The sequence below is a fragment of the Vidua macroura genome, chromosome 19 (genome assembly GCF_024509145.1).
Source record: "Vidua macroura isolate BioBank_ID:100142 chromosome 19, ASM2450914v1, whole genome shotgun sequence".
Taxonomy (NCBI): domain Eukaryota; kingdom Metazoa; phylum Chordata; class Aves; order Passeriformes; family Viduidae; genus Vidua; species Vidua macroura.
The window spans coordinates 4,440,552-4,452,329 of NC_071589.1; positions in this window are offsets into that span (position 1 = coordinate 4,440,552).

Here is an 11,778-nt window from a genome sequence, read left to right on the forward strand (position 1 = left end):
ATCACGAGGGTAACAATCTGGTTTAGATATATCATTTCCCCTGGAAGGTGAAATAAGTTGTTCTGAAAGTTCTTTTACCTGGTGCCTATGGGGAATTTGGGCAGTAATTAACAGTGAGTGTGGGGCACAAGCAGCTCCTATTTTAAGAAAGCAGCTTCACCTTTACTGCCTTTGCTTTTGTTGGTGAATCACATTTTGATATAAGGACTGTATAAAAAGTAACCCCCTCAGCACTGCAGCCTTTTCTGCCTGCATTTCTCTGGAAGTTTTCTGACCAACACAACCTCAGAGGTGGTGAAAAACGTACAGTGGTGTCTTCTACCTTTTGGTTGTGGCAGCTGAGTGGTATTTTGGTTTTTTAATTCTTTCTCCATGATATGACTAAAGTTTTTCTCACAAAAGTGAGTGTTCATAGGGATTTTGACATGTCCTAGGAATCATTTTTCTTGTGAGTCCTCTCTAAATATCAAATGAAGCAGCAGAGGTTACAAGTTCTGGGAGAAGCAATAGATGATAAAAAGTCCCAAAAATAGGCTCAGGAGATGGGGATGCAGTGCCAGTGCCATGGATTTGAATCTGACTTTGTGCTAGGACAGGGGCAGAGCAAAACATGGAAGACTCTATAGTTTGTTTTGTTGTTTCTTTTATTTAAAATTTTGAATAGATCTTATTCAGCTCATCCAGTCACTGGCTCCCAGCCAATACTTCTGGAATAGCTGTAAGACACTTTTTTTTTTTTTTTTTTTTTTTTTTTTTTTTTTTTTTTTTTTTAATCTAAAGGGGAAATTCTCCTGTCTGAAATTCTTTCTTAATTCCCAAAGTAGGTCAGGAATGCAGCCATTGAGGTTTGTGCTGTCCTGAGTCACGGTGTGCTCAGCTGTTGGGAATGCTAAATTGCACTGGGAACAATAAACACAAAGTGGAAATATTTCATAGTTTGTTTCATCTTAATTTGTCTCAAAGGAAGGGGATAATTGATTTTGTTTTCCATGAAAAGCTGCTGCCAAAGCTGCTGTGGGGATTGTGACTCTTCAGGCGTTGAAGCAAGTCGTTAGGGATGCTGCTGCAGGGAGAGATGAGCCAGGCAGCTGAGTCACCCTGGGGAAGCACAAACAGCCCCAGCACATGTCCAAAATCGGCAGTGGGACTGGGCCAGGCGTGGCAGGGAGGCTGTGAGCCTCCCCCAGTGCCCCCTGGGGACACATAAATGTTATGGGATCAAACCCAAATAATCTTTGGATTCTGGTGGATGCATGGGAACAGTGGGTTCCTCACCTTCCCGAGGCATCTTCTGAACCTCAAGAATTAGAGATCCTTGGCTCTGTGTACATGACCTATTGTGTCTAATTTAATTACACAGGGAAATTCACCTGGGGACTCACTGCACCACCAAGGGCTGTGCCTGTGAGAAATCAAGGGCAGGGATGATGAGTCCTCACAGGGCAGTCAGTTTTTCCTCCTCTGCACTGGTGAAGGGATTGCAGCTCTGCAGGAAGGAGCACTTGGAGAGAGACAGTGCTGCCTGGCAGTGGAAAGTGGGATTCTTTCTGGAGATCTTTATTACTGCCCTCCTGCAGTGAAGGAGGTTTTCTTTTTGCTTACCCAAGGGTAACTTGAACGCAGCCCTGCAGTGCTCCCAGTTGGAATAAAGCTCATATCCTGCAAATGTTGGGAAAGGGAACGTGGAGCCTGCAAGTGTTTATCCTCTGGATGGTGCTGTTGTGTTGTACAAACAGCAGAGAGGGCCCGCAGAGCTCCGACGGAACATTTCAGGTGCTGTTCGCTCCGGGGACGGTTAAGGATGTGCTCAGTCCTTTTCTATTTGTAAATCTCTCACAAATCCCGTATGTTGTGATCCAGCTGTTCTCCAGCATTCCTGAGACTGGCTAAACTTAGCTAATGACTACTGATGAGAAAACTCATATTTTCTGAGCAATTCCTCCTGGTCAGGACCAGGAGGTTTTTTTAGCATCTTATTTAAAACTTCCCTCGACCCCCCAGCCACCAAGAGTTAAGCTCTGTTTCACCTGTGGGATGAGGATTTGTTGGCTCCAGGGAGTGCACTGAGCTGGCCTGGAGTCACAGGGGGAAAAAAAGCTTTCAGTCTTGATTAAACTTCACTGTGGGGGAAGAGAAGGCACATGCCTCTGAGGAAGCCAAAGTTCCAGAGGCCAGGACTCTGATGTTTGAATGTTGTTTGTCTTCATAGCTCCAGATAAGATCTGAAATAGGTATTTCCTACTGTAATGTGTGTGACCTTTTCCTAATGGTCTTAGAACTTTATTGTTTTGTTTTATAACTCTGTCATAAAGATATAACTACAATCCTTACAGAGGAGAGGACGTTGTGGATCATTGCCTCTGTCATTTGTCTTCTTTGGCAATGCCCCTATAACCCTTTTATCAGAGAGAAAACCAGCAGCCTGTGTGGTGTAAGATACTGTTTTGTGACTGCCTGTGACTCAGTTCTACTCCTCCTAATTGATGGAGGTACAAATTAACTCAAAATGCTTTTTTCATGGAAATGGGAAGGTGGTAAAGGAGTGGTGGAAGTGTTTGGTTTGTAGTAAGTAAGGAAGGTCTCACTGGCTCAGTAACTCTCCTGAAAGGTGGTGCTTTGACTTCATAGTGCCTTCCAGCATCAGAGAACTGGCTGTCAGCTTCTTCCTTTGCAGATACCCCAAATTTTGGTAGCAGAGCATTGCAGAGAAAGCTGCAGCCTGCTGGCTGTAGCTGTTTCTGATGACCGCTGCAAGTCCATGGGGTACAGGTAGAACCCCCTGTGTGACAGCTCAGAGCTGTGTCTGGTGTCCCTGGCCAGCCTGGCGTCCGTGCCGGGTCCCTGCAGCAGCTGTGGTGAGCTAAGCAAGAGCTGGTGTCCAGGATGTGTGCAGGGTGTGCCTAACCAGAGACTGGCAGCTCCCAGCGTGGGGCAAAGCAGAGGTCAGCAGAGGGAGTGTCTGACTCCGAGATGCCAATGGTTCATACGTGAAGCAAGTCCTGACTTCAGATGAAAAACAGCATCAGATTCATGCTTTACATTCTCATCTTACTGTAACCTGCTGGAACACAGTAGTGGCTCCCCACTGAAGCACAGGATCTTTTTAATTCCTCCTGTCACTCTGAATTCCCTTTAGCTGCTACTCTGTTTATGTGGAGCGTGTCCTTTCATGTCAGCAAGGACCACTGAGAAATCCAGCTGCTTAACTTTGGAGGAGAAACAGCCCAGCAGCTAATGGAGATGACTGTGACCTTTGGTGGGAAGAGGCACGTAGTGAAGATGGGACTGGAGGGATAAACCAGACTGCCTAGGAAAACAGATTTGCAAGGAGATGGAATGACTGACTGCTCAGGCTTGTCCCAGCATCTGACTCTTTACTAAAAGAGCTAAAATGGAAGACTTACAGTTTCTGGATACTTCCAAGATGTGGTCAGAATAGCTGGGAGGGAGACTCACACCTGCTGATTTCTGAATTTTCTGTTTGTTTTGGCTTTTTGTCAGAAGCTCTCCTCTCTGTGTGCTTATGAACTTCAGTTTTGAAGGGTCTGACCAGATATTGTCCACTCCTCTTCCATGCTCTTTGTTCTGTTTGTTTTTCCACTGTGATATGAAGCCTGTGGATGAGTTACTGCATGGCAGCAGTAGAAACACCAGAAGAAACCAAATGGAGAAAATAGAAACCCCAGCTTTCCTCTGTACACACTACGCTGAAATTTTCACACCCACACACTTAAATCAACTTTGTAGTGGTGAAGTTTGACTTCTGGCATGAGCAAGAAGACTTCTATTTCAGGCAGCACAACATGAAAACTTTAGGTTGGGTTTGCCAATTCTTTCTCCTCTGTGGGCTGTGTTTTTGTCCTGTAGTAAAGGATTCTTGTGCCTCATCTCCTGTCCTTGTGGCTGTATGACCTTAGTGAAGAAGGGGAGTGCCACTGTGTCTGAACCCAGTGACCTTGAGATAGGAGCAGAGGCATTCTGAAAACTTGTTTTTAGGGGGAAGGTTATCTTCTCCCTGTTTTCAAGCTGCCCATGAACAGCCAAGAGTGTTGGGCCTCATTTTGTTTGTAGACCTTGACAGTTTCAGTAGCCCCACAGAGGCACTGTTAAATTGGCAGTGCTTTGATTGGTTGATGGGATGGTTCCCTAAATTTCCTGAGGAGATGCACTCTATCCTACACACCTCCTTTGCTTTTTAAAAACTGCTGGCAGCACATCTGAGGTGGGAAATGGCTCCTCAGGGAAGTGCTCACAGTCCCAAGGCTGCCAGAGCTCAAGCAGTGTTTGGACAATGATTTCAGGCACAGGGTGGGATTTCTGGAGCTGTCCTGTCCAGTTGCACTTGATGATTCTTGTGGGTTGTATTGGGTTTGCATGGCCAGGTTTTGGTAGCAGGGTGGCTACAGGGGTGGCTTCTGTGAGAAGCTGCCAGAAGTTTCTTCCATGTCCAGCAGAGCCAGCACCAGCTGGCTGCAGGGTGGACCTGCCGCTGCCCAGTGCCAACCAATCAGTGATGGCAGTAGCACCTCTCTGATGACATATTTAAGGAATAAAACATTATTGCACAGAGGTAATTTCACTCAGAGAAGAGAGGGGTCAGAATATGTGAGAGAAACAAGCCTGCAGACAGCAAGGTCAGTGGAGAAGGAGGGGGAGGACGCGCTCCAGGCACCAGAGTGAGGTTCCCCTGCAGCCTGTGGTGCAGAGCATGGTGAAGCAGCTGTGCCTCTGCAGCCCACGGAGGTTCATGTGGGTGCAGATCCACCTGCAGCTCCTGCAGGAGCCCACACTGGAGCAGAGGGATGCCTGAAAGAAGGCTGTGAACTCCTGGGAAACCTGAGCTGGAGCAGCGTCCTGGCAGGGACCTGTGGACCTGTGGTGAGAGGAGCCCATATGGGAGCATGTGACCTTGTGGGGGATCCACACTAGAGCAGCCTGTTCATAAAATGTTTGAGTGCCCAGGCAGAGATGATGTTGAACCTGCATCCAGTACCTGTATTCTTTATGTAGGTGTCCAGCAGCAGTGCTGTCTTGGATGGCCCCTCCATTCTCAGGCTGCTTCATAACAGAAGTCTGTCTTTGCCAGCCAGCCAGCTCCTCCTGTGACCTTTTGTGGCAACTGGTTTCTTCCTAAACACTGGATTATCCTTGTTTGTACATGGATATACTGCACCCGGGAGTGATCTCCATCGGGCATGACAGTTAGGTGATATTTGTACTGACAAGCCTGTGATGGTGGGGCTGGTGTCCCCACTCACCTTTCTGTAACAAGAAATGAGGCAGAGAGCCTCAAAATGGTGTGGGCTTTATCCTGCTCTCTGCACTCACAGTGGCTGACTCAGCTGAGGAAAAGTGATTGTTGCAGTGTCTTTGGGGGCACAGACATGCAGACCCTTGGGGTTGGGATGTGGGGGCCCAGGACTCAGCCACCATGTTGTTGTGAGGTAGCGTGAGAAACGGATTTGTAAAGAATTCTCAAAATCTGACAGAAAGCTCACATAGTCTTGTACATCTGTGTGCAAACACTGAGATAAGGTGTGCTGACTTAGGAAGGCTATGGAATAGAAAGGACATTGTTGAGGGAGAGAATGTTCCAAAATATGGCTTTGCAAAAAGACCAGATATTTTAGAGAATTAGAACTGTGAAAGATGCGTTGTAGCAGGAACACATGGGGTAAAAATACAGGTGATTGGTGTTAGAAGTAACAGCAGCCTTGTGGGGCAGAAGCCAATAGGCTGAAAAACATTTCTAAGGTATTGTAACCAGGAAATAGGTTGGCTTCTGATGGAATGGCGTTGAGTTTTACATCTCTTATGTCTCAGCCTTTATCGAGACTGATAATGGAATAAAATCTTTTAAAATGCCTCTCACTTGCCCCGTCTCTGTAAAAGCTAGGAAAACCAACAAGGTAGGAGAGCATGTGGTGATGGGAATGGCAGGGCTCTGTCCCAGCAACCCTGGGGTCATCAGCAGGTGGCATTATCCAAGACCCCTTGTACAAACCTTCTTTCTTTAAACAAACCTTCCAGAGGACAGGAGATCTTTTTCTTTCTTTGTGAGCGCAAAATAAGACAAAATTATCCATATGTACCTACTTTTGGAGAAAAAGTTGGCTGGGGTACTGAGTGTCCACAGTTACTTACTGGTTATTTACAGTCACGTTTGGGTGCATGTAGGAAGGGATGGTGTAAGGGTGATCTGCTCATCTCTTCTCCAGGTATGAATTCCACCTGCCAGTTGCAGTGTTGAAACAAAATTTTATCACCTTGGCTCTGCTCCAAGTCAAACCAGGTTAATAAAACTGGTGACCAAGTGTCTGCAGGCATGAATGTGTCTCAGTTTGGCCTGCAGGAAGCCCTGGCAGTGTTGGTGACCATCAAGTCCTTTTTCATGAAGCATGCACTGGTAAATGGAACTGCAGGCTTCTGGTTTACTTGAAGCTGTAAGGCCAGATCTTATCAAATTCTGGTATTAACAGAAGCACAAAGCTGGCTTGAATGCAGTATTGTACAGGGAATAGTAAACAACTCAAGGAAGTGGGTTTCTAGGAAAACTGACCTTCAATTCAGCTGCAATCCCTAGACAATAAATTGTTTCATAGGATAACACAAAACCCAAAGACTAACCACGTGACAAGACAGGAAGTTTTTATTCCTAGTTAGATGAGATAGCAAACCACGTGAAATTCCACAAGAAAGATGCCACCTATTTATCTTTAAAGAGGAAGAGACAAATGTGCATTTTGTAGATGTCAGGTAAAGCTAATTCTCAAATAAAATTGTATATGAACGTCCTTCCATCAAACACTGCAGTTATTTTAATGTGTTTGTAGGGTACTTGACACTTCAATGTTTTTTTAATAGATTGGTCTCCTGAACAATGGTGAAATGTTTTGACTGTGGCAAAATAAATAACCCACGTTTGACCTGTGGGCTGCTGGAGCCTGGTGGCTTCAGCCATCAGGGCTCCGAGGATGTTACGGTGGAGCCAACAAAAGATAAAAGCTGACTGATAAAGCTGAAAGCAAAAAGATACCCATGTAGTTTTGGGCAAAAGCAGAACTGTTGGCACCGTCCTGGTTAAATTCTCACGTGATTAACTGCCTTTACTGCTCTGTCTCCTTTCTATTTTTTTCAGAGATCTCCTGTCTGGAAAAGTGTGTGGTGCTGTAGGATGGCTCCTCATCCTCCTGGCAGCCAGGACTTTCAACATCAACTGAAAGACCCACAGTAAGGTAATTTGCAAGTGCTTTAGGATAAATTACACAAAGTTTGTCAAACCAAAGGCTTGTTATTTCTCAGTGATTCTCAGAGCACTTTACCATATGGTTTCACAGATAGCATACACAGTTGAACAACCAGCAGAGTAACTTTTCATAGTTCTCATTTTAATACAGAGCAATGTGTCTTCTTGCTCTTGATTGTTTTATGCATTTAAGATGTTATTTTAGTTAACTGAGCTTGTTTTTACTTATGGTTACAATATCAGGGCGTAAATATGAACTTAGATACTGAGCAAGCTTCCATGTGGGGTGGAGCAAAGGGGATCAGCAGAGTGTGAAGCAGTGGTGGAGATTGCTTAGGGAGAGGGAGGGAAAGCTCAGGCACTGAAGGATAGACAGGACCTAGCTGACATCTGCTTGGAATCATGGGGTTGGTAATGGCAGGTTAACAGAGATTAATACAAGGGCTGGACAGCACCCACATTTGACATGGTGTGTGAGCAGTGTTTCTGTTGTAGGCCTGATCATCCTCAGATGATAATTGCAAATGGAGACCCAAGGCTTGAGATGCAAGCTGCAGAGCTGGGAAGAACCCCACTCAGTGTTTGTTCTGCCTGACTTCTCCATGGCACATGTTTTGGAAGTACAGCTCATGGAGGAGACGATGAATGTCATTGCACATCATTCGTAGAAACAGGCTGGCTCATCCTCTTGGCTCTGGCTGAGACTGCAACAGAAGTGTCCTTCCTGGAATCTTTGAGACAAACCTGGATTGAACAGATACTAAAGAGCTCCCAGGGAATCAGGAGAGAATGTGTGGCCCTTCCTGAGCACCAGGATCTCAATTTCCACTACAACAGTATAGTGCTGCTCTCCTGCCCAGCAATTACTTTGCCCGGGCTTTTCCAAGTAGGAGGTTGATAGGTGTGTATCTGCTATGGCAAAGGTTTCCCTTTTCTCCATGGCTAACAAGAGGCTCTGTCAAGTTAACAGGAGAAGGCTGGAGATAAGTAGCACCAGGTATGTATCTAAATAAAGCAGGAGAAAAACTATTACAGAGAAGACAATACACAAAAGGGAGAGAAGGGAAGAGAAGCATCTGATTTTCAGCAGCTCCTCACTGGACCCTGTGGCTGTCCCACTCCTGCAGCTAAAAATGTGACTGCACTTCTCTGATGCTCCTGTCAGCTGAGAACAGAGAGGAAAGCACTATGAGGCCACATTTTCCCAAGTGTAAGACAGGAACAGGATTATTTATACCACTCAAGAAGCAGGCTTACATCTTGCATTCCCTGCAGCACTTTTCACCCCAAGGGATGCCAAATGGCATATTTGTCCTGCCAGAGATGTCAAGAGCAATGGTTTCTGATGTTAAGGCAGTGGGAAGAGTATGGGAAAGACCTTTACCAAGAAATATTTCACTTCTGGCTCTAAAATTAGTGGATCCCCATGGAGATGTGATTCTGTAATTCATATATCTGCATAGCCTGAGTTTTGCTTCCAGATGTGACGTGCTGAGATAATATGCCTACATTTTTTTTTTTTTTTTGCCAGGGGTATGGAGAGGAATTTGGGCTTTGTGATTCTTGTGTTTCTTTCTCTGGAGCAGTGGAGAGTCTTGGAATGCTCTTATTCCTGGCAGCTGTCAGGGATAGGAGCTGGAGAAGCTTCTTTTCTGATGGGAGGCCAACTAGCCGTGAGTTTAATAAATTACCTCTTCACCTGTCTGCAGTGCTGCCCTGCTCCTTGGAAGACCAGCTCTGTGAGATATTCCCAGTCAAGGAACAGAATTTTTTCTTCCTTTCCATCAAACTGATTTTAAAAGGGGGGATAAAACTCCACAACCCATCTTAGCCCAGAAGTGGTGTCAGTTTGTCTCTCTGTCTGTCAGCTCTGGGGCAATGTGCTAGGCTTCCTGCTGGGATGGCACAGACAAAAGGCTGCTGAGGGAGGCATTTGGATAAAGGATCCCTGGTTCTTTCCAGCCTGTGTAACTCCAGATGATCTTTCCAGTCATTGTTGCTGGGAGTGTATTTTTCTGTGTTTTTTTAAATTCTCACCAATGAGGAGGCTCACCAGTCTTCTCAGCATTGTGTGTCTGAGGAAGGAATGCTGGGAGCAGAGCATTTCAGTGGGATGGGGTGAATGTGAAGATCTCAAGGAGCAGAAAAGTTGTGTGATGGCAGACTTGGTCTGCTCCACTCTGTTCAGGGAGGTTAATTATCACCCAGAGCTGTGGCAATAGGGAACTGCTCAAAAGCCAAGTCCTCACTATGCTTACAGAAAGAACTAAAACAAGTTCCAGCAACCAGAGCCTGTAATAAGGCCAGATTCAGAGCACTTACCCCCCATCTCCCAGAGATTGCTCCAGGCAAGGACATTCCATGGGCTGTGGGCACTGGCTGGAGGAACCTGCCCATAATCCCAATAATACCAAGTGGGAGAGGCGGAAATCATCTAGGTTGGACCCATGTCATCTGCTGGCCCTACACAGATCCAAGGCAGTTTCTTTATAGGGGCATGAGCTGGCTGGGCTGGACACCAAGTACACAAATCAGCACTAATGAAAACCTGACAGGGTTTGCAGTCTCTGCAGCTCTGCTCTGTGGATACTGAGCAGCCACTTGCTCATTCCACCATCAAAACCACTGTGCCTTTCCCTTCTGGAACATTTCAGCCCATGGAGAACAGAGACCAGTTGGCTCACAAAGCTTTCCCTCACTCCTGGCACAGTTTACTGGGGCTTTGCTCTGTGACAGAACTCTGGGCATTCTTGAAAGTGACACTGTGTAAGATGTGGGGGCTTTGCTTCAACAAATACTGTTGTCTCTGGGTGCTTGTTTAGTTTTTGAGAGAAGGTTTGGTGCAGAAGGGAAGGAACTAGCTGGAAAATGGCCAGTGAGTGTGGAATTATGGCAAGCTTGGGAGTTTCTGGGCTATTAGTTTCATTTGGTAAAAGCAAGACAAACAGCTGTGCAGAGTTTGCTCTTGTAATTTCTTCCCCTCCAGATTCCCTCCAGATTCAAATGCATGAAAGCATTTGCTTCTGAAGATGACTGCTGAAAGGGAGGGGAAAACAAGAACCTAAGGTTGCCAAGCCAAGCCTTTGCTAGCCCTGAGGCATGACCACTGAGTAGCTGCATGCTGCAGACAATGTAATTCTTTTTCTCCCCCACTTATAACTCAGTTCTTACATCATCAAATAATACTGTGAACATGTCCAAACACCCCCAGCTTCTTTAGCAGCTTTATTCCACTGGCTTCCAGCCAAACATTGGTTTTGGTAGGTTGTAGACATCACTGAAAGACAAATTTATCCTGCAGCTAAGACGGATTGATCTGTAGAACAGTTCTGTTCTTGAGCACATCTTGTGATGTTCTGTTCTGTAGACCAGAGACATGGGAGAGTGGAAAGCACACAAGGCACAGGCAAGTAAACAAGATTTGGTACACAGCCCAGTGAAGAACGTGCACACAGATAAGTTTATGGCACAATTCAAATGCCAGCTTGCCAGCTGACACCCTCAACACACACAGTATAGGATTTAATGGCAATCAAGTTTGTTTATGAATAAAAAAAACCCAAACAAACAAAAAAAAAAAAACCACCACCACCAAAAAAAAAACCCAAACACCACTCCAGGCAAATCTGCCTTTTATATGTCCAGGATGTAACTAAGGATTAGTGAAGTGGACATGGAATTAAATGGATATTGGAGATCAAAAAGGGCTGACAGAAAACCATCTTCACTTAATGATCCCAGGAGCAGTTTGCTTAAATTAAAAAGTCATCTTGTTTTTACAGCACTGAAGAATGGAAGAACTTCTGCTGTGAGCGTTGATGCTGAGACTGGACACACCAGCAGCACTGGGCTTGGAGTCTCTACACCACAAATGAAGCAGCATCTCCTGGGATTGCAGGTGGGATTGCAGGTAGGGCTGCAGAGAAACATGTATTTGGAAAAGGATGCTGTTGCCCCTGAGAGGCCAGGCCCTGTGCATTGTGCAGTCTTTGTTTTGTACCTTCCTGCCCATGGGCTGGGAGCCCTGTGGATCCCATAAATCTTACTTCTTATAGAGCTGTTTAAGAGACCAGCTCTGCTCTTGACCTCAGTTTTTACCAGGTCACCCCTGGAGAGTTCCAATACATCCCCATTTCCCAATCTGACCTCATGTTTGAGCAAACCAGCCTGGTGCCTCCGTTCTGACAGACTGAGATCAGCAGTGGGGGTGGGTGCTGAGGAAATGATGCTCCAAGGAAAGTCCATTCTCTGATGGTGGTTGGGGGGGGGGGGGGAATAGGTTTTCTTTTCTTACACCAAGAAGGTGAAAAGCCCTGTTTTGCATATACCAAGCCTGCTTTTGGCTAATGTGCTTGCCAGAGATTTGGATATTCCCCCAAGCACAATCCCTCCTGAACAGACAGTGCTACAGACAAGTTCTCCACAATCACCAGCGCAGATCCTGAAAAGCAAAGAAATCCATATTTTTCTGCTTGTAGGAATTTTCTATCCCTTGTGGCTCTTGGTTTTGCAGTAATGTTACATGGAGGAGA